The sequence below is a fragment of the Pholcus phalangioides genome, unplaced genomic scaffold (genome assembly GCF_987345545.1).
Source record: "Pholcus phalangioides strain wild (caught in Gottingen) unplaced genomic scaffold, Ppha-v1.0 ptg000009l_1, whole genome shotgun sequence".
NCBI lineage: Eukaryota > Metazoa > Arthropoda > Arachnida > Araneae > Pholcidae > Pholcus > Pholcus phalangioides.
Window position 1 is genome coordinate 32591641 of NW_028301602.1, and position 21450 is coordinate 32613090.

Here is a 21450-nt window from a genome sequence, read left to right on the forward strand (position 1 = left end):
TAATAATTTATTTGCTTATGGGGCCAGACCCATGCAAGGATGGCATACAAAAAATAAAATATACAAGTAATAAATTACAAATCATTAGAATACCAGTCGTAGGACATAGAACACGCACACACATACACTTCAATATAAAAAATTCAGGAAATTCACAATATCATTAAAAAAATAAAACAGTTTTTCAATTTGATATTCAGAGAGGTGCGAAATTTTAAAAATTGGGTTTTGTCTGGTTGGATTGCGAAAAATACACGATTTTAACAAGACAGCTCTCTGCAAATTAAACAATGGGCATTCAAAAATAATATGAAATACGTCAAAGGAATGACCAAAGTTATAGTTACAGTTAGGGCAATTCACGCCAGGAAAAAAAAATGTCGATATAATTGTAGTTATTATTATTCATCACTACTAAAATTAACAACAATTTTGACTGATTAAAAACATTTACCACGAAGTAATTTGTATTAGAAACAGCTGAGATCGGAAACGAAGCAAATATTCAAAACAGTTTCAGTGGATTCAGCAAAAATCTGATAATTTTAATTTTTTGAAATGTTTACAATATCCAATAAACTAATTTTTATGACTTCATTAACATCAAAATTGAAAGAAAACATTTCTATACTATTGTATTCTATGTCTATTTGAAAATTTTGATAGTTCGAAAAGGAAAAAAAACCGATCAATCACATAACAGTGACTAAATATTGCATAAATATATTACGTATTTCATAATTGTATTTTTTCTTCTATAAAATGTCATATATATTCAATACGTTTCAACTTGGATACTAATCAATTCACAGAATTGTTTCTATGAATATACAGGGTGATTACTTAATTTCCCCTTGCGACATTTTACTAGCGAACCGTTGACCCTAAAGGCATACTTTCATTTGCAAAAATCATTCAATTAACGTGTAGAAATCAGACACGTCATTCATGTTGCAAGGGGTTGTATTGTTACTAAAATAAAATGAAAATTTACTTTTTACACGGACACCCCGCCATCAAAATAGGTATGACTCTAACATCAACGATTCATCAGTAAAATGTGGCAAGGGGAATTAAGTAATCACCCTGTATAGCTACTATGAATGCTTAAACATATAATACTAACTAAAATTAATGTTTAATATAAATCGGATTAATTAAGTGCTGTATAATATTAAATAAAATGAGTGTATGATATAATTTAATGATAATCGGCAAAATTAAAAACATAAATTTATTTAAAAATATTGGTGCAATAATTTGAAAGTTGAACATATACATATACCGTATTCTCATCACGCAATATTTCATCATCGCTTTGCCGAAAATTGAAACAGGGGATGCAAAAAATGTATCGTCCCATTTTTCATATTTCTATATTTTTTTCTAATACTTATTTATTCACTTTCAAAATTTTAAAAATATAAATGCTTTTAAATTTGGGAAAGAAAAAGATAATGTAGATAAGAGCCTCCAAATAAGAATTCAGTTTCAATAAATGGATAGAACGAAATGTTATCAATTTTCTTATGTATCCGAAAAATATATACACGGTATATGTATTTGAAAAGTATTTTTGCGCTAAAAAAAAAAAACAAGCATTCCAAAAAATCTTCAATTCTATAAATAGCGCAATTTTCGTCAAGCACTTTGTTATTTTTAATTTCATTTCAAATCTTCCAAACTGTCTTAAAAGGATTACCAAGAGCTTTTGTTGGTCGAATCAATCCTTTTCTTTCCCAATGTTTTTGATAGCTGAAAAACATCAGACTTTAAATGTATGAATACAATAAAACGAATGTTTATTTAATCTTTGAGCACATCAGATCATTTTAGGAAATCTGATTATTTTTATGCGAGTAGAAAAATTCATATATATCAGAATCTTGTTATTTATTTAGAACGCTCTATCATGAGAGTCAAAAAAATGTTCGTTCACCTTTATAAAAATCGTGAGATTTTCACGTACGTTAAACACCTGCCGCGTAAAATTTCAGAAATTTTCAACTTATTTATAGTTTTAACTAGATTTTTTTTTGTTGAATTGAGAATTTAACTGTGGGTGAAATTGAAGTAGTTTACGAGGAAAAATCTTTTCTCGGATTAAAAAATATTCTAAATGTTAATAAATAAATTTCACCTGTATAGAACATTATCTTGATGAGATTTTATGCTAAATCATCGCTCTAATGTATTATGATGTTTGTGTAATGTATGAATAAAGTTCAGTGACAAAATCTCATGCCATTTGAGTGATTAATAAGAAATTCAGAATAGAACTAGACGCTTCATCTGCAGATATAACATAATTTTTCTTCAACCCTTTATTGCTTCAAAAATTTAACTTTTTGTGGGAAGTGCTTCTCATGAATATGGTATATGTTATTAATTAAAATATCGCTGATTTTATCAAGAATATCATGCGAAAATGTGAGGAGCATAAAAAATAAACACACGAGTGAAATTTTTCACTTAGGGGTCATTCAAGTATTACGTCAGCATCGATGGGGGGAGGGGTTTCCGATTTGCTGACTTTTGATGACAAGGGGGAGGGGGTTTTTGATGATGCTTACGTCATCAACCACCCCCTTTAGGAAAATATGAAATATTCTTAATGGCATCTTATTCGGTGCGCCAAAAACGTAAAAAAACCTTTCGATAGTTATTGGGCACATGAACTAACATTCTACCTATTGATAAGTCCCCTACAGAGTTCACGGATCCTTCTAGTGCTCTGGAAATGCTTCCGGATCGCTTAAATGCTCTAAAACTGCGCCACATGTCACTCAAGGGATCTCTAAATGTGCCACGGATCGTTTAAGTGTTCTGTAACTGTGTCGCGGGTTACTTTAGTGATCCTTGAATATGAAAGTGATCTTTGAGGCCTACTTCAGTGAACTGAAAATGTGCCACGGGCCACTTAAATGCTCTGGAATTGTGCAACGTGTCATTTAAGAGATTTGTAAATGTGCCGTTTAGTTCATTTTTGCAAAATTAGGTTTTGGAGGGAAGTCACATCAGACAACATTCAGGGCCACATTTGGTCTGTCCACATCAAGGGTTTACCATACATGGCGTGAAGGGTGGGTAGCAATGAATTTTTTAAAAAGAAATTTTGAGTCCTTACCCTTCAAATAGCATTGAAATTAACAGAAATCGATTATAATAACATGTAAAGGTATTTTCTTTCGAAATTTTAATTTTTTTTAAAATATTTTTTGCATAAAAAAAATGGGTTTTTTTGGTCTGGGGGAGGCGCACAAGCACCCTATGCCCCCTCCCGCGTACATTTCTGATCCCACCAATATTCGTTTGGAGGTAAGGGGCCGTGATGACGAAATTTTGCTGACAGGGGAGGGGGGGGGAGGTTAGAGTTTTGCTGGATTTTGCTGACAGGGGGGTCAAAAATGACCAAAAATTTGATTACGTAATACTTGAACTGCCCCGATTTCGGGGCCGTTCAAGGACAGCTTGTAATAACATGATGCCAGATGTTTTTCCCGGTTAACTTCTTTCAAAATTAAAATCAAAGTTGTTTCCAATATGTGTTTTAAATGGATTTGTAAATTAGAGACGCTAAAATGCTTGATTGAAAATTACTGCAGAAAGTATGATTGTTCATGAAGCTTATTGTTGCAATAGAGACCTTTTCTTTTTTGAGAGCTTTTTTTCATGATTGGATTTTTCATGTCGTATAATTTTAAAAATCCGAGTTGTCTCGTGGAAAATGATAATTATAGTGAATCATAATTGTTTGATCAAACATTCAAAATTTTGCTGCCATTTTTGCGAAAAATAGTTAGTCGACGTTTGAGTGCTTCACACAATGATACAGCAGCCAGATCATCCGACCAATCCTTTAAAAAACCAAGAAATATTTGGAAAAGTTTTTCTTTCAAAGGAACATTACAGTATCGAATTTCACACACAAGTCCATTGCTAAAATTACCTTGTCTCGTACGGTTTAGTTCACCGTTCAAAATATTTCGAATTTGCAATTAATAGATATATTGTTTCTATATCACCCGAAAGTATTTTTCGGGATAGTTCATTTATTATTCAAAAAACCACGACGTCTAGTCACCCTACCCGATACAGTCAAAATCGATTATAACGAGATTCAGACGCCGTAAAATTTAGTCGTATCGACTGAGGTGCCGTTGAAACTGAGGTTGAAATACAGTATATTGTATTAATCAGATATGCTATCATATATGAAGCTGTTAATTTCTCCCGATAAGCAAATATTTTCAGAGAATTTAAAAGAAATCGGGACAACATCACTCAGTATAAATACAGATGGTATTTCGTTTATTTGAGAAAATTCCAAAAAGGAAGAGGGATCGTGTTATCCAATATTTTCCCAAGCCATGAACAGCAGAATTTTTTCGAAATGATTGCAGTTTTTCCTAACCTGTCCCATGGACATAATTCGGCTGTTCGGAAAATAAATCAATGGGGGAAGCAGTTCAACATTTCTGCAGAGAGAACTTCATTACTCAAAAGCATTCTTTCATATTTATGTAAAAAAAAAAGAAATTAATCGAGCGGTATATTTTTTTCTTCAGGAGAAAAATATGGGTTCTAGTTTCATAAAAACATATTTTGATAACATGTAAAACATGAAAAAGTAAGAATATTATCAAATATATATATTTTGCAATTACTACCAGATCATAAAGAATTTTTTCTCGGATGAATTCACTAATTTGTGAAAATTTAGCATAAATAAATCTTAATATAAATTCAGATATTGCGATTTTTAATGTAAAATAAAAATATATTTCTAAATATATATTGAACCATCAAGTTTAATGTATCTTTCTAATTAAAAGTATAATTATTGATGTATCTTAATTGATATGTTCAAAAAAATTCAAACTACTATATTTTAACAAAAAATTATATTATTTACTTGAAATAACATTTCAGTTAAACTTTCTTTTTTGAAAACTTTAATTTTATGTATATTACATTTAAATTAAATTTTAGATAAAGCCATCTATTCAAATATTAACAGCACTTATGAAACTAAAAAAAGGATAAAAATTTGAGATTTTTCAAGGTCTGTCATACTATATAGTTTTGAAAAGTTAACTGACGACAATATTGATCACAATTTCGATTGTCTCAAAGCTATTAAAGTTATAAAATTCCAGCATTTCAATGAAGATCTCAGTTATTGTTAATTCTAGCAATAATTTTGATTCTTCTTCCTGTAAAAGTGTCAAGTCATTCAAAATAACTGTAATTTAAAGAGTGAAATCGTGGTTGTGATGATTCTCATGTGAAAGATTATTTCTACAGCCACTTTTCACGAAATGGTATTTGAAATATTTGGATTTCTCAGATGAATAATATGAGGCTATAATTTTCGGTAGAGAAATTTTACGAAAATTTCCAATAAGGATCGATAAAGAAAAAATCAGCAAAAAAAAATTGCTCATCGTACAGTGTATTACTAATAATAGACTGCGATGTGTGTTGTGATTTGAAATTTTAACTTTTAAAAACTGCTGTCAGTACAAGTCTCAATCTAAGTTTCAATACCACTACAGTTTCAAGTCCTGTAGCATAATTTCACTGAATATCTGAAGAAACTTGAAGGGACAAGCAAACTGCAAATATTTTAGAATCCTAGTTCTTTTTTATCATAATTTCCACGGTGTTTGGACAAGTGCCCATCTTGCTAATCCACCGATGAAATTGATTGCTGTGATGCGAAGCAACAGGTTCTGTTCGAATAAAAAACGATAAGCGAGAGTCCCTCTTATATGTTTGATCACAAAATATATACCGTGTTTAAAAAAAAAATTATATTTGAAAAATTGCATAAAATTAACCATTATAAGATTTCATATAAAATTAATAGAGCTAAACAATTATGCATAACTGGTTATAATAATGTCTCTTTAAAAGAGCAGACAAACCAAAGAGATTTAATTATTTTACATAATGAAATTCCGTAAAGTTTTTGTAAAATGAATTTATAGTTAATTTAAGGGTGTCATCTCTTATTAAGATTTTATATTTCTCCAATTAAAAAACTTATTAAAACTATGCTTTTTATACACTATTAGATGCCATTCCTGATTTTTGTAAGTGAGCACAACTTTTCCTGTTTAAGAACCACTGCCTTATACATTGGAAATTTTTTGAAGCCAAAACATTGCACATTTCAACATGTACCAATTCTTTAGAAGTTCCGCAAAAGAATGCGGACGAGATGCATGTAGGACTCAGTAGTAATAGTAGTAGTCACCAAAAATGTCCTTTTTTTTCAATATTGGAATAATGCTATTGACTTGCAGTACCTCCGTTACATTACATAAAGGAACAGGACACTAAGTGTTACTTTAATAAATATGTAACACAGATATTCACTTAAAAAAACAATCGAGCTCCATAGAAAGATATGATAGAAACAATATCTAAATGGCTCTCTAAAGAGACAGGGCAGCAACTTTATAATTGGGATTTTCGAGGACAGGAAGTCCGTATATTAAGTCAGTTTTTGTATTTTAATAACTATTCAACCCCTTGCAATATGAATGACGGATCTGAGTTCATGTTATTTGGATACCTTTTCTAATTGGAAGTATGCCTCTAGAATCATCGGCTCGCCAGTAAAATTGTGCCCTAGAGACTTCACTTACTACACATTTATATAACATATTGTATAATTTTGAATACATATTCTGGGCGCGGTAGCCCGGTCGAGAAGGTACTCGCCTAAAGTACCGAAGGATGTTTAGAGTGTCGCGTGTTCGATACCCGATTCGTCCTTGTCAGAAAACTTTCCTGACACAGGGGTGCAACATTAAACGGCGACTTGACCGCAGCAAAAAATTCCTACCGCAGGGAGTCCCCCATCGAGGGGTTAGCGCACCAACCCCTCGATGAGTATAAAAAATAAGCCTGCCGTTCGGAATCGGCAATAAATTGTAGGTTCCGGTCTAATTAGCCCTCGTGTGCAGAAAATTACCGTGGTGTGACAAAAATGATCAAATGAATACATATTCTCAATGGGTCTCTTAAGCACCCTAAAATAGGATCCCTGAAATCCTTGAATAACCCGATTATTTTCGCATATGCCTGACTTTGCGCATGCTTTTTGGAAATTGTACATGAATGAACATACATATATTTATATATATGTATGTATTTCGGGCTTTTACCAACTCATCGTGCTAAAACCTACGTCTCACCGGTAAATCCTAGGTTTTACCGTAACATATATATTTATACTAGTACGTGTTATTTTGCATGTCGTATTTGAATGCACATTGTCAAAAAGTCCTCTAGGTTCCCTAGGCCACTGAACTGATTGTATAATATGATTCTCTTTGTATGTCTGGTCTCGCACAGGTTTTTTGTAGTTGTATATGAATGCACTTCACATGACTAGGGATCCTTTAGGTACCATGATAGGAATCCTAATTATTTTTATTTTTTTCCCCTGTAACTCAGAATTTTCTCCGGCACGATGAATTTATATCGCGTAAGCGGCAGGGTCCGGTCGTGCTCGGTCCGTACTGTTCTGTACGGACTTTTGTACGTTCCTTGTTTTGTACATTATGAAATTGCTGTACGAAATTATGTAACTCATTAAAATTTTTGACATTTATCCCGAAATGTGTAAACATTAATGTTTATCTATCATCAACTTATGGTTTTGTATTCTTCTAATGATAAACGAATAGTGTGTTTGATCGTATCTAATCACAAAACCAATGAACATTGGAAATAATTGAAACTTTCAATTTCTTAACAATTTTAATATATTTTATGTAGATATTGATTGAGGTTGAGCAATTTCTGAAACAAAACTTTTTTTTAAGTAAAATAATATTTCAAAAAAAAAAAATATTTCGTTTTCGAAAAACAAAATTTTGATGTTTCTTCTAGTTATTCTGTCTATTTAAGGTATCCAACTACCTTAAAAACGTCGTTTTGGGGAAAAAAACATTTTTTCATTTATTTATTTATGAAATGCCCCTTTTCGTAATTCTAAAGCAGACCTGTTTTATTTAAATGCCGCTTATATAACTGAAGCCACGTCCACTTTAGAGTATTGCGTTTTTACTTACAAGTAACTTTGATTAGAAACTTTAGACGCATTTTACGAAGAATACCTTTTGACATTTTACTTGAGTTTGAAACTTTATTTTAAAATTCATGTTTTTAATATATGATACTTTGCTATATATTTTCAAAGTTTCGTATCAAAATCCTAGGTTTATCACATACATTTGTCTAATTACGATGTTTTATACAGAATATGTTGAATGATATTTCAAAAAATTCAGACGTACATCAATAGATTTGAGGGTAACTTATGATCATGTCATACAATCCTTCAAGTTCTCGTTTATAACCAGCACCATTATTAGCTAATTGAACTATAAAAATCATAAAATATTCCGTTCGTAGTACTTTTTGCAATCGTGTTCGAATATTACATGAACTTTGCTTAAACTTTGACATAAAAATGACATGGAAATTGACGCAAGTAGTCCAAAATTGTAATTTTTGTCACCATTTGGGACACATTATATCAAAAAATGTTATTAAAGTTCCCTCCAAGACCATTTTATAGAAAAGTGACAAGAAAGGTAGTCGTATACCTTAAATAGCATTTAAAAAAATCTTTTTGAAATTATATCAGATATATATATATACTGCCGTATAAAACAAACATCAACATGGAAAATAATTTAAGAATTGGTGAAAACACTCACCTGATCTTGTCTTGATATTTTCAGATGTTATATTAAAATATTCAAAAAGGGTCGATTCTCGTTGTTTGTCGTTCGGCTTGGAGATTACGATTGAGAAATATGTTCTTTGCTGTTTGGAAAAATTTTTGTTGCGTCCTAATCGTTTCACCTTCGGAAAGCTACTTCAAGAGGAATTCCATGGAAACTCCTCTCCCTTCTCAGTAAAACGATTCAAACGGCGCAAGTCTCCTTACGGGATGCTGTTTCGCTCTCATCCGATTGGCAGGGCAAATACCGATCAAGGCGTCATCACAAACTTGAAAGACATCCCACTCGCGCCCACGCTCGTACGAGGTGGTGGACGACCGATATTAAAGTTATACGTTCTACACTATATTTGTCCACTGGATAAATAAGAATTTCCTCGCGTTTCACTTATATGCTATGACCTCTACTCCGAATAAATAGTTTCCGGCGTTTTATTGGAGTTTCCCGTGAAGCAAATGCCAAGACATTTTTCTAGACAATATACTATATGGTATCGAAGGACCGATGTAAAAAAAGTACTTAAAATCTGAAGGTGTACAGTAAAAGACAGTTATAACGAGTACGGCTTATAACGATAACCTCGCTATTGCGAGTAATTCGCAAGTGATTGTCGATGAGCTAATGTTAAAGGTGCAAAAATTATCCGCTTTCAGCAAGTCATTCATGAATGAAAATCAGAACACATTCGTTATAACGGCAACGGAAATTCACGAACAGATAGAGCATTTTTTTCCTAATCCTTTAAGAATTATACATAAAATGAACTAGAGAAAGTGGTATTTTTTCAAACCTCTTCACATTATACATAGGTGTTCATAAACGGGGCATGTCAGTACCTCCACATAGTTAAGAAGGCTACATGTTGTATCTGATCTTCTTGTTACCTATATAGGAGGTGGAAAAAACACATCATATCATCTGCAGGTGTGTTGGTTGGGCAGGTGGGGCACGATCTCTGATTTTGACATCGTTGATGTATCCCTTAAAAAATCGTTTCACATTCTCCTCCCCTTCCTTTCTTGAAATCTTCCAATACTGGACACAGGATAAACAGGTCTTGATCATTTTTCCCGCTTAAACTGTAACTGGAAATTTCTACAATGCAACGAATACTCCAGTTGCAGAAGCTGCTGTATTCCCCACCGAGCAAAATTTTGTTATACAATCAGCATTGTGTATTCATTAACAGTTCACTCGAGATGCATATTTCAGCAAAAGTAGTTCAAAATATAAAGAAAAATGAAGGTAACTTTATCTATTTTTCCCCGCTCATTTATGCGTTCCTACAGTGCAAAAAAAGAACTAAAATTCTTTTATAAAGAGAAGTCCGTTATAACGACAATTTTCCCTCTGATTGTGAACCGTCGTTATAACGGACATCACCTTATAAGAGTGAAAATACAGTGTGTAACAAAATAAATAATCTCTAACGTGCTCTAACTTCCATTTAGAAAGTTGTTACCCTGTTTCTCCTGATGCCAACAAAAAATATTCAGTTTTTTTGAGTGCAATATTCACAGAGATATTCGAATTCGAAAAGCGGAGGAAATTTGGGAAAACAACATCGTTAAATACGGAAACCCCGTTATACCCGCATGTAACGCTGTTCTTTCCCCAATTTTTTAATATGAATAGCTCAGTGAATATTGCACTTGAAAGTTTGAAATTGGTTTTGTTGGGCTCAGGAGAGGCAGGGCAACAACTTTGTAATTAGAAGTTAGAGGACAGGGGGACAGTATAAAAATTTAGTTTTTTTCATTTTGCTACACACTGTATTTTCACTCTCAAAACTTGTACAGGGTAATTTTTGAACGCCTGTTGAGCATTTTTTTTAAATAGGAATCACACCTCTACGACGGATGGTTGATGAGATGAAGGCCGTGCTTATTATATTTACATTATTATTATGTATTTAATTTGATTTTTTCAACCAGATACATTTTCCATGAAGAGCCAAAAAAACTGGTACAGGCATGCGTATGCAAATAAAGAGATATGGAACCAATCAGAGTACGGCGCTGCGGTCGGCAACGCCTATATAGCACAACAAGTGTCTGGCATAGTTGTTAGATCGGTTACTGCTGCTACAATGGCAGGTTATCGAGATTTAAGTGAGTTAGAACGTGGTGTTATAGTCGGCGCACGAGAGATGGGACATAGCATCTCCGAGGTAGCGATGAAATTTGGATTTTCACGTACGACCATTTCACGAGTGTACCGTGAATATCGGGAATCCGGTAAAAAATTAAATCTACGCCATCGCTGCGGCCGGAAAAAGATCATGCAAGAACGGGATCAACGACGACTGACGAGAATCATTAAACGTGACAGACGTGCAACCCTTCCGCAAATTGCTGCAGATTTCAATGCTGGGCCATCAACAAGTGTCAGCGTGCGAACCATTCAACGAAACATCATCGATATGGGCTTTCGGAGCCTAAGGCCCACTCGTGTACCCTTGATGACTGCACGTCACAAAGCTTTACGCCTCGCCTGGCCCGACAACACCGACATTGGACTGTTGAGGACAGGAAACACGTTGCCTGATCTGACGAGTCTCGGTTCCAATTGCTTCGAGCTGATGGACGGGTATGGAGACAACCTCATGAATCCATGGACCCTACATGTCAACAGGGGACTGTTCAAGCTGGTGGAGGCTCTGTGATGGTATGGGGCGTGTGCAGTTGGCGTGATATGGGACTTCTGATACGTCTAGATACGACTCTGACAGGTGACAGGTACGTAAGCATCCTGTCTGATCACCTGCACCCATTCATGTCCATTGTGCATTCCGATGGACTTGGACAATTTCAGCAGGACAATGCGACACCCCACACGTCCAGAATTGCTACAAAGTGGCTCCAGGAACAATCTTCTGACTTTAGACACTTCCGCTGGCCACCTAAATCCCCAGACATGAACATTATTGAACATATCTGGGATGTCTTGCAACGTGCTGTTCAAAAGAGATCTCCACCCCCTCTTACTCCTACGGATTTATGGACAGCCCTGCAGGATTCATGGTGTCAATTACCTCCAGCACTACTTCAGACATTAGTGGAGTCCATGCCACGTCGTGTTGCGGCACTTCTGCAGGCTCGCGGGGGCACTACACGATATTAGGAAGGTGTACCAGTTTTTTTGGCTCTTCAGTGTATTAGCAACATTATACAGTCGGCCCCCCCGTATTCGCGGATTTTTTTTTTCAACAGTCAGAAAGCTTCATTCATGTGTTTTGTTTACAAAATTTGACTTGTGCGTGTTTATGATGGCTTGCTAATGCTATTACTGTGATCACTAGAGCCGTGGCAGCTTCCAAGAGAGGAATGGTCACCTCGGGTTGGATTAACCTTTGGCCACAATGTGCGCTAAAGGACACAACCATTTCTTCAGCACCAACTGAAGAGACTATAAAAGACATCGTCATGTTAGCGGAACAGATGGGTGGAGAAGGGTTCAATGATATCGATGTAGAAGTCGAACAGCTTTTATTAATAGCAATTCAGAGGAATTGACCGAAGAGCAATTAATGCTGTTGACTGCTCCTGAAACTCCAGTTTCACATTTCATTGCGGATTCCACTATGAGTTTTTAAATTATTTTTTTCAGAATTATTCTTTGAATTTTACGTGCTATCTATAAGGCAAATGACATTTTTCTCCCATGTGTATTTTCCATATTAATAGCATAGATAATAATTAAAAAGTGAAGAAACACACTCTGATCTTGACTTGACTTCTCTGATCTTGATAAAAACTGATCCTGTGCTCATATTTTTCAAGAAATTATTTACAATATTTCATATGAACCAGTAAGTGTGACATCATTCTATGAGCATAAAATTTCCTTAAAACTTTGATACTTGTTTAAAAAAAAGGGTTCCTATGCCATTCATATAACTTATGATAATACCAAATGTCTCGTAATTTATAACTATAACATTGAAAAAAAAATTGAAGGAATTCTGGAAAAATTAAAATGCAGTCTGGGTTAATTCGAAGTCCAAAGTCACTGGGAAGAGTTGGGTGTAATTAATCTATCCTGAATCTGTAAAATGACTGAAAATTGCACCTTAATTATCAACGTTCACGTAGGAATAATAATTGTCAATTATGTGAAAATTTCATCATCAGTTACGAAACTGTTTCCCAAATTTTGCTTATCATTCTTCTTTGCTATCAAGAAAATATATTTTCATTAACGTAATTACAAAATATGAACTTTCCGATGCTTCCCATACTCTTAATGACGACAAAAAGATTCAGATTTCAAATGAATATACACCTTATCATCTATAGGTTGAAAGCATATTGGTATTAAGTTGTATACATTCTCGATGCACTCCAGAAAAACAATGTTAAAATGGGCATTAAATTATCGAAAACTAGAAAAAAGTAGAGAAAAACAGAATTTTCAAAATTTTATTAGTGTTCAAAAATTTCTTGTTTAACAACTTGGTCGAGAAAAGGAAAATTCTGGCTTCTTGTAGAACTATTCCGAACTAAATTTTCTGAAACAAAAATCATGATTTTTCCAAAAACTCTTGAATTGTCCAAACAATTCGAAAATGTTCGCATTATACAAGAAATCAAGAAATTTGAGCATTAAATTAGATAGAAAACTAAAGGGGATTTGTAAACATTCGAATTATCCGAAATTTGAATTGATCAAGTTCTATCGTATAAGAATTCATTTTGAATTTTCTATGATTTCTAGTGAATCACTCTTCATACAAACTAAACTAAATCTGAAATGAAAACGAAGTAAAAGTATGCGATGTATCTTCTGCTTCGCATGCTTGAAATGGTAAGGTTTTTTCCTTTCTGTGAGAGAAAGCAAGCCTTATAATATTCCTCAGTGATACCGGAATATATACCCACGATAATGCATATACAAATTCCTAGTAACAAATCAACAGTTGCCATTGCCTGTCAGATACTGAGATCAAAACCATCCCTAGAGAGTTATCAATCTTCCTTTCTTCGTTACGTAGAAAGCAATAGATGTGTTGTGGCTGATAATTCCTCAGCTTCAATTTGACTTGTAGAGTATCAGTAGCAATAGCCATACATTCTAATTTTCTCCGCAGGATAAAGTTAACCTACGGTGTATTCTCTATATAGCATTCGGTTATATTATATTGAATACAATGGGGTTTTTTTTTTTTGCTCTTTTCTGTATTTTCAATTCAAACGTACGAGACGCTATAGTAGTAAGCTTCTTGATGGTTTCAAAAGTTCCAAGTTTGCAAATTTTTTTAAATCATTTTTTTTTGCTAAACGATTTCAATTCTTGCCAACTTCATCAAAAACTGCTGTATCTCTTGTAATATTCGCACGTGGGTCTCCTACCGTTTAAATATGTTAAAAACTTTCTTATGTATAGGTATTATTGAAAAAATATTATATTTATTTATTACAAATTTTCATCGCATATGTTGATTGTGTATGCTGTCTTATACCAGTACAAAATTTCACGTATATCTAATACTTAATTTTTTACAAATTTTCAAAAAAATGCATTAGAAACAGCTTGCGCACGTGATAAAATTGCATGAAATCACAATGTAATTGAATGTAAAAATGATTCGAGATAAAGAAAACTGAAACTGTTCAGTTCATAAAATGAAAAAGATTGAGATTTAAATGACTCAATCTTATTAAAAATTAAATTTTAAATTTCAAAAATTTAACAAAAAATTGAATTTGTGACCCAAGTATTTATGAATGGACCTCTAATGTTTTTTGTCATTTATTTTCAAATAATTTTTATTTAATTTCACCGATATCATTTTATCATGAGCGCAAGCTGTTTTTAATGTTTTTTTTGAAAATCTTTAAAAAATTAAATATTAGAGATACGTGAAATTTTGTACTTGAATAGGATAGCATATAACATAAAATATTTGTGGTAAAAATTTTAAATAAATGAATGTACACATAACATTTTTAATCACATTTCTATATAAGAAAATTAATTTTTTATTAGATTAAAAGACTGGGAGACCCCTTAAAGCTAATACCGCATCTTTCCAGAGAAGAATAAAATTTAATTTCCATTTAAATACTCATTATTTGCATCCTATAAAAGAATATTTGTTTGCAGAAATGCTTGCTAAGTACGCAGAAATAATTTACAAAATTTAAATAATTTAAATTTGAATGTTTTACAATGATGTTCATAATTCTTTGGGAGGGAATAGTGTTGCTTTTTTTTTTAACCGGCCGAATTAAGATTTGGATTGATTTTCTGAATTTTTTCTGTTATTTCCTCTTCCGATCCTTTAGTTTTGAGATATCAGCCATAAAATTCATGGAAAAAAATTTTCTTGTATGTTTTCTGGGCTTGATCATGTCCATAGAAACAACATTAAAATCAAAACAAAAACAATTAAATTTTATTCTTCCTTAAAAATAGGTGATTTAAAAAAAATTAAATTTATGGCATAAGTGCTGGAATAAATGAAATTTTTGTTTTGTAAATTAAGTTTGGAATCTCGTGCATTCAGGAAAAAAAATCAAGTGCTTTCATGTAAGAAAAATATTTTTATCTAATTAATAAAACCCATATTCCCAATTAGGAACATTGGCGGTTAAAAAGGTTTACCAAAACTAATGTTTCAAGGCTCCAAAATTATGTTTTCCACACGTAAGCGTAGTGATGGATAGGTAAGCCAAAAAATAAGGTAATTATTATTGATAACAATTTAGACACTCAAACTTTCAATTGCGCAAATAAATCTCTTACACATCACCTGTCGCTTTTCCACAAACATTTCGAAGCATAATACGACAGGTAAAATAACCTGCTTAGATTTTTGTTTCAAAATTCGGAAGGTAGACGGCAGCACTTCTCAAACACGTAACAGGCATTTCTCAGAAATAGGGGCGTAGCCAGAAATTTCGTTCGGGGGGAACACTTTCATTTCGGGGAGGGGGGGGGCAAAGTGATAGAACAATAGATTTGGCCATCTTTTTTCCTTTTTTCACATTTCGGGTTCCCCCCCCCCCCGCTACGCCCTCGCTCAGAAACAAACTTCCCGATGGTTTCAAAACCCGGCACATTACAGCATGTGCCAAATCGTCAGAGGTTCATCAAAGGAATGTTTACGAACGGCATGTGTGGTTTCAGGCGTCCTCGGTGGAACTTAAACATGTGAGATGAGTTAAACTATGTATATACTGACGAATATTTTGAGCAAAAAGTAAAAAGAATAAAGTGTAGGGGTTTCAAAATCACCCTAAAAATATTGTTATAGAGTGGTTTATCATAGTAAAGGATATCGTTGTATCGAAAGAAGTTTAACATTAGACTATAGATTTAGACAAGATTTGAAAAAAATACCGTTGTAGAGGGATTTACAAATACAACGCCACAACAGGCAAATTGCCCAACGAGGTGGCTGACTTAAGAACATCATGGATCCCGAGCCATTTTTTGGAGTCCCTACCTACTACTGCTACACCACACATGCACCCCCCCCCGCGGAACCCCCCAACGAATCGGTACATGCGGGAATGTGCGTGTACGTGTAGTGCAACCTGACGTAAAGTTTGTTTCGGTGTAATGCTTGTTATGTGTAGTGCTGTCATCTGCCCCCAGTTTTTCTAACTATGAGTGAAGTGTTATGGTTGAATTATTTACCGTTGTAGGACTGTTGCTCTCTGTGGCGAGACTTTTTAACGGGGAGATCGGCTCGCATTTGCGCCTTGAAGTTGGGAACCACAGAAAACCAACTTCAGCCGACCACCACTGTGGGGTTCGAACCCGGATCCTCGCATCACGAGTCCGGCACTATAACCACTCGACCACCACAGCGATTTATCGAGTATCGTTGTAGCGATCCTTCACTCTATATGTATCCGTTTTGTGGGCATTGTAAATAAATTAAGATTCTTTTTTTGTGACATTGAAAACCGCAATTTTGACACAAAAATTCTTCAGTGATTTTCGAAATAAAATATCGAAGCTAATTATTTCCCCCGAAATGTGTTTTTGTTGTTATACAACCCCTATTAGGCGGTCACCTCCGCAGACGGCCACTTTTTTACGGAACGCCTAACGACCGTCTTAAAAGAGATTCACTGTATTTATTGCTATCAACAGTTTTCAGTTCCATTTTTATGTTGTTAGATTAAAAAAAAAGCAGGTATAATGCCAACTCTCTCTGCTCAATACAAGGGGTACTACCAAAGTACTTGAGGCTATAGCAGCGAATTTCTCAAAGTAAGTTCGTCCAATGAAGGGAAAAAAAGATTATTAAACTGAATAGAGCATGTTTTTTCCTCATTTTACGAGGATTACCTATTTCAACCTTTTTTGATGAGGAATTAGTCTTTATTCCGTGGATTATATCTAGACACGTACCGTGAATTACATCTACAGCAGATTCAGTAGGTACCTTTTTTTATACCGATGAGCTTTATACTGTTTTTATACAGCTCATTCGGGGGAAAAAGAAGCAGTCATTAAGAAAAAACATATACGTTCGAAAAAAAATATTCAACCAGCCGTGTTCATCCTTAAATTATTGATATATAGAGTGCAGAGCCAACTTCCCTTGTCACAAATTACTGGCGGACCGATGATGTTAGAGACATACTTGCAATTAGGCAAGTATTCAAACAACGTGCACAGACCCCAGATACGTAATTCATGCTGCAAGGGGTTGTAATAGAAATACTTTTTTTGATACCATGCCCTAAATAAACTTGATCAAAAAGTTATTTCCCTGTCTCTCTGCTGAGCTCAACAAAAACATTCCATGATTTTAATTGCAATATTCGCTGAGATAGTTGAATCAAAATTAGCTGAAAATGAAGGCAGGACTTGTCCGTGAACTAACGGACAAGCTCATTCTACGCTTCATATACTGTTCTTTCCCTCGTTTTCAGTGATTTTCGAATTAAAATATCAAGGCGAATATTGCAACTAGAGACAACGATTTTTTTTTTTTTTTGGGTGGGGGCTAGGAGAGACCAGGCAAAATCTTTCTAATTGGATTTCTTACGACAAGGTGTCCGCATAAAAAGTCAATATTATTATTTCAATGACTATAAAACTCGTTGCTACATGAATGACGTATGTTAGTTCTGCACTTTATTTGAATATATTTCCCTATTGAAAGTATTCCTTGGGCCGGGATTAAAGTATAAAAGTTTTATTAAAGTTCTATTATAAAACTTAACCAATAAGCCTATCGGTTACATTTGCTCAAATGTAATAGACAAGCTTATTGGTTGAATTTTGTTTTATGAAAGAACTTTAATAAAACTTTTATAGCGTAATCACGGCCTTAGATCAATGGCTAACGACTTATTCCAGGATAAATGGATTTTCCTATGCACCCTTTATATGTGTATTATGAAAAGGATGGATGAATTTATAAGGATTTCTTAATACAGGCGTCTTCAACCTTTCAGATATCGTGGGCTGAATTAAAACACCCCACGAAACCCGCGAGCCAGCAACCTTATTTATTTAGAATTATATACTGTATAAGATGGAATATCCATATTTATATATACAGTCTTTTATCGCAACAGAAGGGTCAACAGGTTCCCAAAATAATTGAAGACTTCGTTTATTCTACAATTAATTTTGAAATTACATCTTTCTACTGGACTTCTTTTAATCATTCCGAAATCACTTGAATCTCAGAATGGAATTCAAAATTACTTCAATTTTCAAAATAACTATTTGCTTGTCTGCAATTAGTTATTCTGGAATTCTGTAATGCCGAAAATATTACTTTCATTAATTTTGATATAATTTCTTTCAATTATGAAATCATTTTTTTATCAATTACGAAATAGCTTTTATCGTTAATTCTTAAATTATTTATTTCACTAATTCTGAAAACATTTGTTTCAAAAATTATCTCTTTCAGTAATTCTGGAATTACTCTCCCATTAATTAGCAAGTTTTATCAATTACGAATTTATAATTTCAGTCCGAAATTATTTCTTTCAAAAAATTCTGAAATTAGTTTTTCGAAGAAGTATTATCCCAAAATTTCTTTCGTTAATTTCGATTTTTTAATTTTTTTTTTGTTAATTCTGAAAATTATTCTTTAAAAAATTCTGAGGTTATTTTTTCATGAAGGTATTTTTCAGAATTTCTGTGAATTCTGAATGTAGATACGCAATTTTTAGATGCTGAATTTTTCCCCAAAAAAATTGTTTGGACTTTATGCTCCGTCTCTCACTGGCCTGTTGGTGTAATCAAACCATTCTATTTTGTTAATAGCTATCTCCAATGTTTTATCATTTTCTAAAAATGATCTGCGGGCCACGGCAAAAAACTCCGGGGGCCAAACGTTGAAGACCCTTGTTCTAAATAATATATTTATGGTATGCATCGTTCATCTCGAGCACGGAAGAGATAGTCAAACCAGATCGGGTAGCCTAATTCAAATGGCTACACCCACTTTTCCATGGCCAAGCCTATTCATATCCGGGCCGGGAAAAAAATAGGTTTGTGCAATGAGTATCAAGCAGTAAAAATTCAGTTGAATGTGTAAGTTTCAGATGGGTTGGTATTCTTATTTAGTTGATCTTTTGATATTCTTGAAACTCCACTTTTTTATTATGTGCTATACTTATCAGGAAAAATATGTTCGTATATGAGCGTCATCTGTCTCCCCGAAGGAGAAACGCGGGCTTATATTCATAGAAAAGCTTTTTTTTTTCATTTCCGTATTTTCTAGTTTCGAACCCGAAGATCCAAACAACTTACGGTGAAAAGTGAAAACATTGCAACTGCGTGTGTCTATGACAATGAGCCTATTGCTGTTGAGATATGTTTATGACAGATACAATTATTATAAGTTTGTATTTCATATCCATAATTCTCATTTTGGAACTATTTGGTCACCCTTAAGGCAGTGCAATATTATTTGGGATGGAAAATACTGAGAATGAAGTGAAAGGGATGTCGTGGCAGGTGATTAGTAGGGAGCAACGAGAGCTGTGAAAAAATGCAGATGTGACAGTTACAAGATAAAAGTGATGAGGAAAGGGACGAACGATGTAAATTGTTGACTGTGGGCAATGGTGAAACGGAAAGTTAAAAAGAAGTTGAAACTGTCAAGAATTAATAATTCAGAATAATCAATGTCTTGATCTGCAACATTAATTTCGGTGGGGAAAGACATTCTCTCTTATTAATGAGTCTTTTATTATCATCAGTCAAATTCACGGAGGGCTTCTTTGCACACATTATACATCCGCAGTGAAACCAACACAACTTTTTAAATCAGTTTTGTTTTCCCCTGAAATTTTTTTTTTTCAATTAGGAATAAATATGTTTTTTCATGTTATTGTGAAAGCCCTGGAGAATGTTTTAGAAGAAAAAAAATCTGAATCATTGCCAATATTCTATTACAATGTAAAGTAACAAAAATAAATATGCATAGACTATTTATCACTTCCATAACTGAAAAAATAATATAAATTAATATACAAATATAAATCCAAATGCTAACAGATGCAAGCTAAAAAAAATTCAACAATATTGGATTGATTAATAAATACACGGAATTCCTGTAGAAAAATTCAGTGTTACATGGTTTGGAAGCATTAAAACAATCTGTCACGTCAATATTCGAGGAAAAACAAAGATAGGCAAAATATTGACCACATTGAAGACTCTTTGAAAATTTTATTTTTTGACAATCATTATTATGTACCGCTCTACTCATTCAGAATAGAGTTAATTTTTCTTATTTAAGAAACTTGATGTAATCATCATGTAAATCAGTGTTTCAACTAAAAAATCATTTACATTTAAAAACAAAGAAAGTGGAAACCCGATTCTTTTGTTAAAAAGGAATAAATCTCATTTTAAAAATATTCATAAAAAGAGAGTAATTACACTGATCTTTAAACTCTTCTAAATAATTTATGCGTGTCTTTCCTTTTTCTCAATCTGTTTGCTCTAGAATTTTTTTGTTTCATTTCTGAATAATGACGTTAGATTTTTAGAAATCCATTTTAAATTTATTCAGAACACGAACTTCATTGATTTTCTTATTTAAGTTTTATACATCTTATATGTGAATTCAATTCTGATCATCATAAAGCATCCGCAAATGATTGGAGTCTTTCAAAGATTTTATTGTAGGCATACTAATTGACACGTGACCTCCTCCTCCTAACCAGATCATGACCCGCCGTCTGTTTCAATGAAGAGATATAAGTAGGTGGTCGAAGAAGACTTGGACATATGCTAGAAAACGTGTGTGTAAGTGTTGTGAACCGAACGTGAAATTTGTTTCTGTATAGATGTCATCTGCCATCAATTTTTCTAACTATGATTGAATAGTTGTACCGTTGTAGGCCTGTTGCTGTCTGTGGCGAGACTTTTTTAACGGGGAGATCGACCCGCATTTATGCCTCGAAGTTGGGATCCACAGAAAACCAACTTTAGCCTATCACCACCGTGGCGATAGTAGGGTTCGAGACCGGATCCTTACGATGCGAGTCCGTTACTTTGACCACTCGGCCACTACAGTGTCTTGACACATGAGCACACATAAGCATAAAAAATATATCTCCAGCATATTAAAGGTGTTAGATCTGTGGAGAGATTTTTCACTGAACACGATACTTACTCGCTGGATGACACTACCTAACCGACTTTGGGACAACCTTGCAGCCGGAAGCGGAAACAAAATAAAATT

At 33.7% G+C, this 21450-nt stretch overlaps 1 protein-coding gene across 2 annotated transcripts in view; it reads right to left on the reverse strand.

Moving 5' to 3' along the window:
* The window catches only part of LOC149082834 (uncharacterized), an 82195-nt gene extending 73275 nt beyond the window's left edge, over positions 1 to 8920 (reverse strand). For both annotated transcript variants that reach the window (XM_089236901.1, XM_089236900.1), the window contains exon 1: positions 8742 to 8920. The gene's annotated coding sequence lies outside the window, so the exon portion shown is untranslated. The remainder of the gene's footprint in view (positions 1 to 8741) is intronic.
* Positions 8921 to 21450: the final 12530 nt, after the last annotated feature.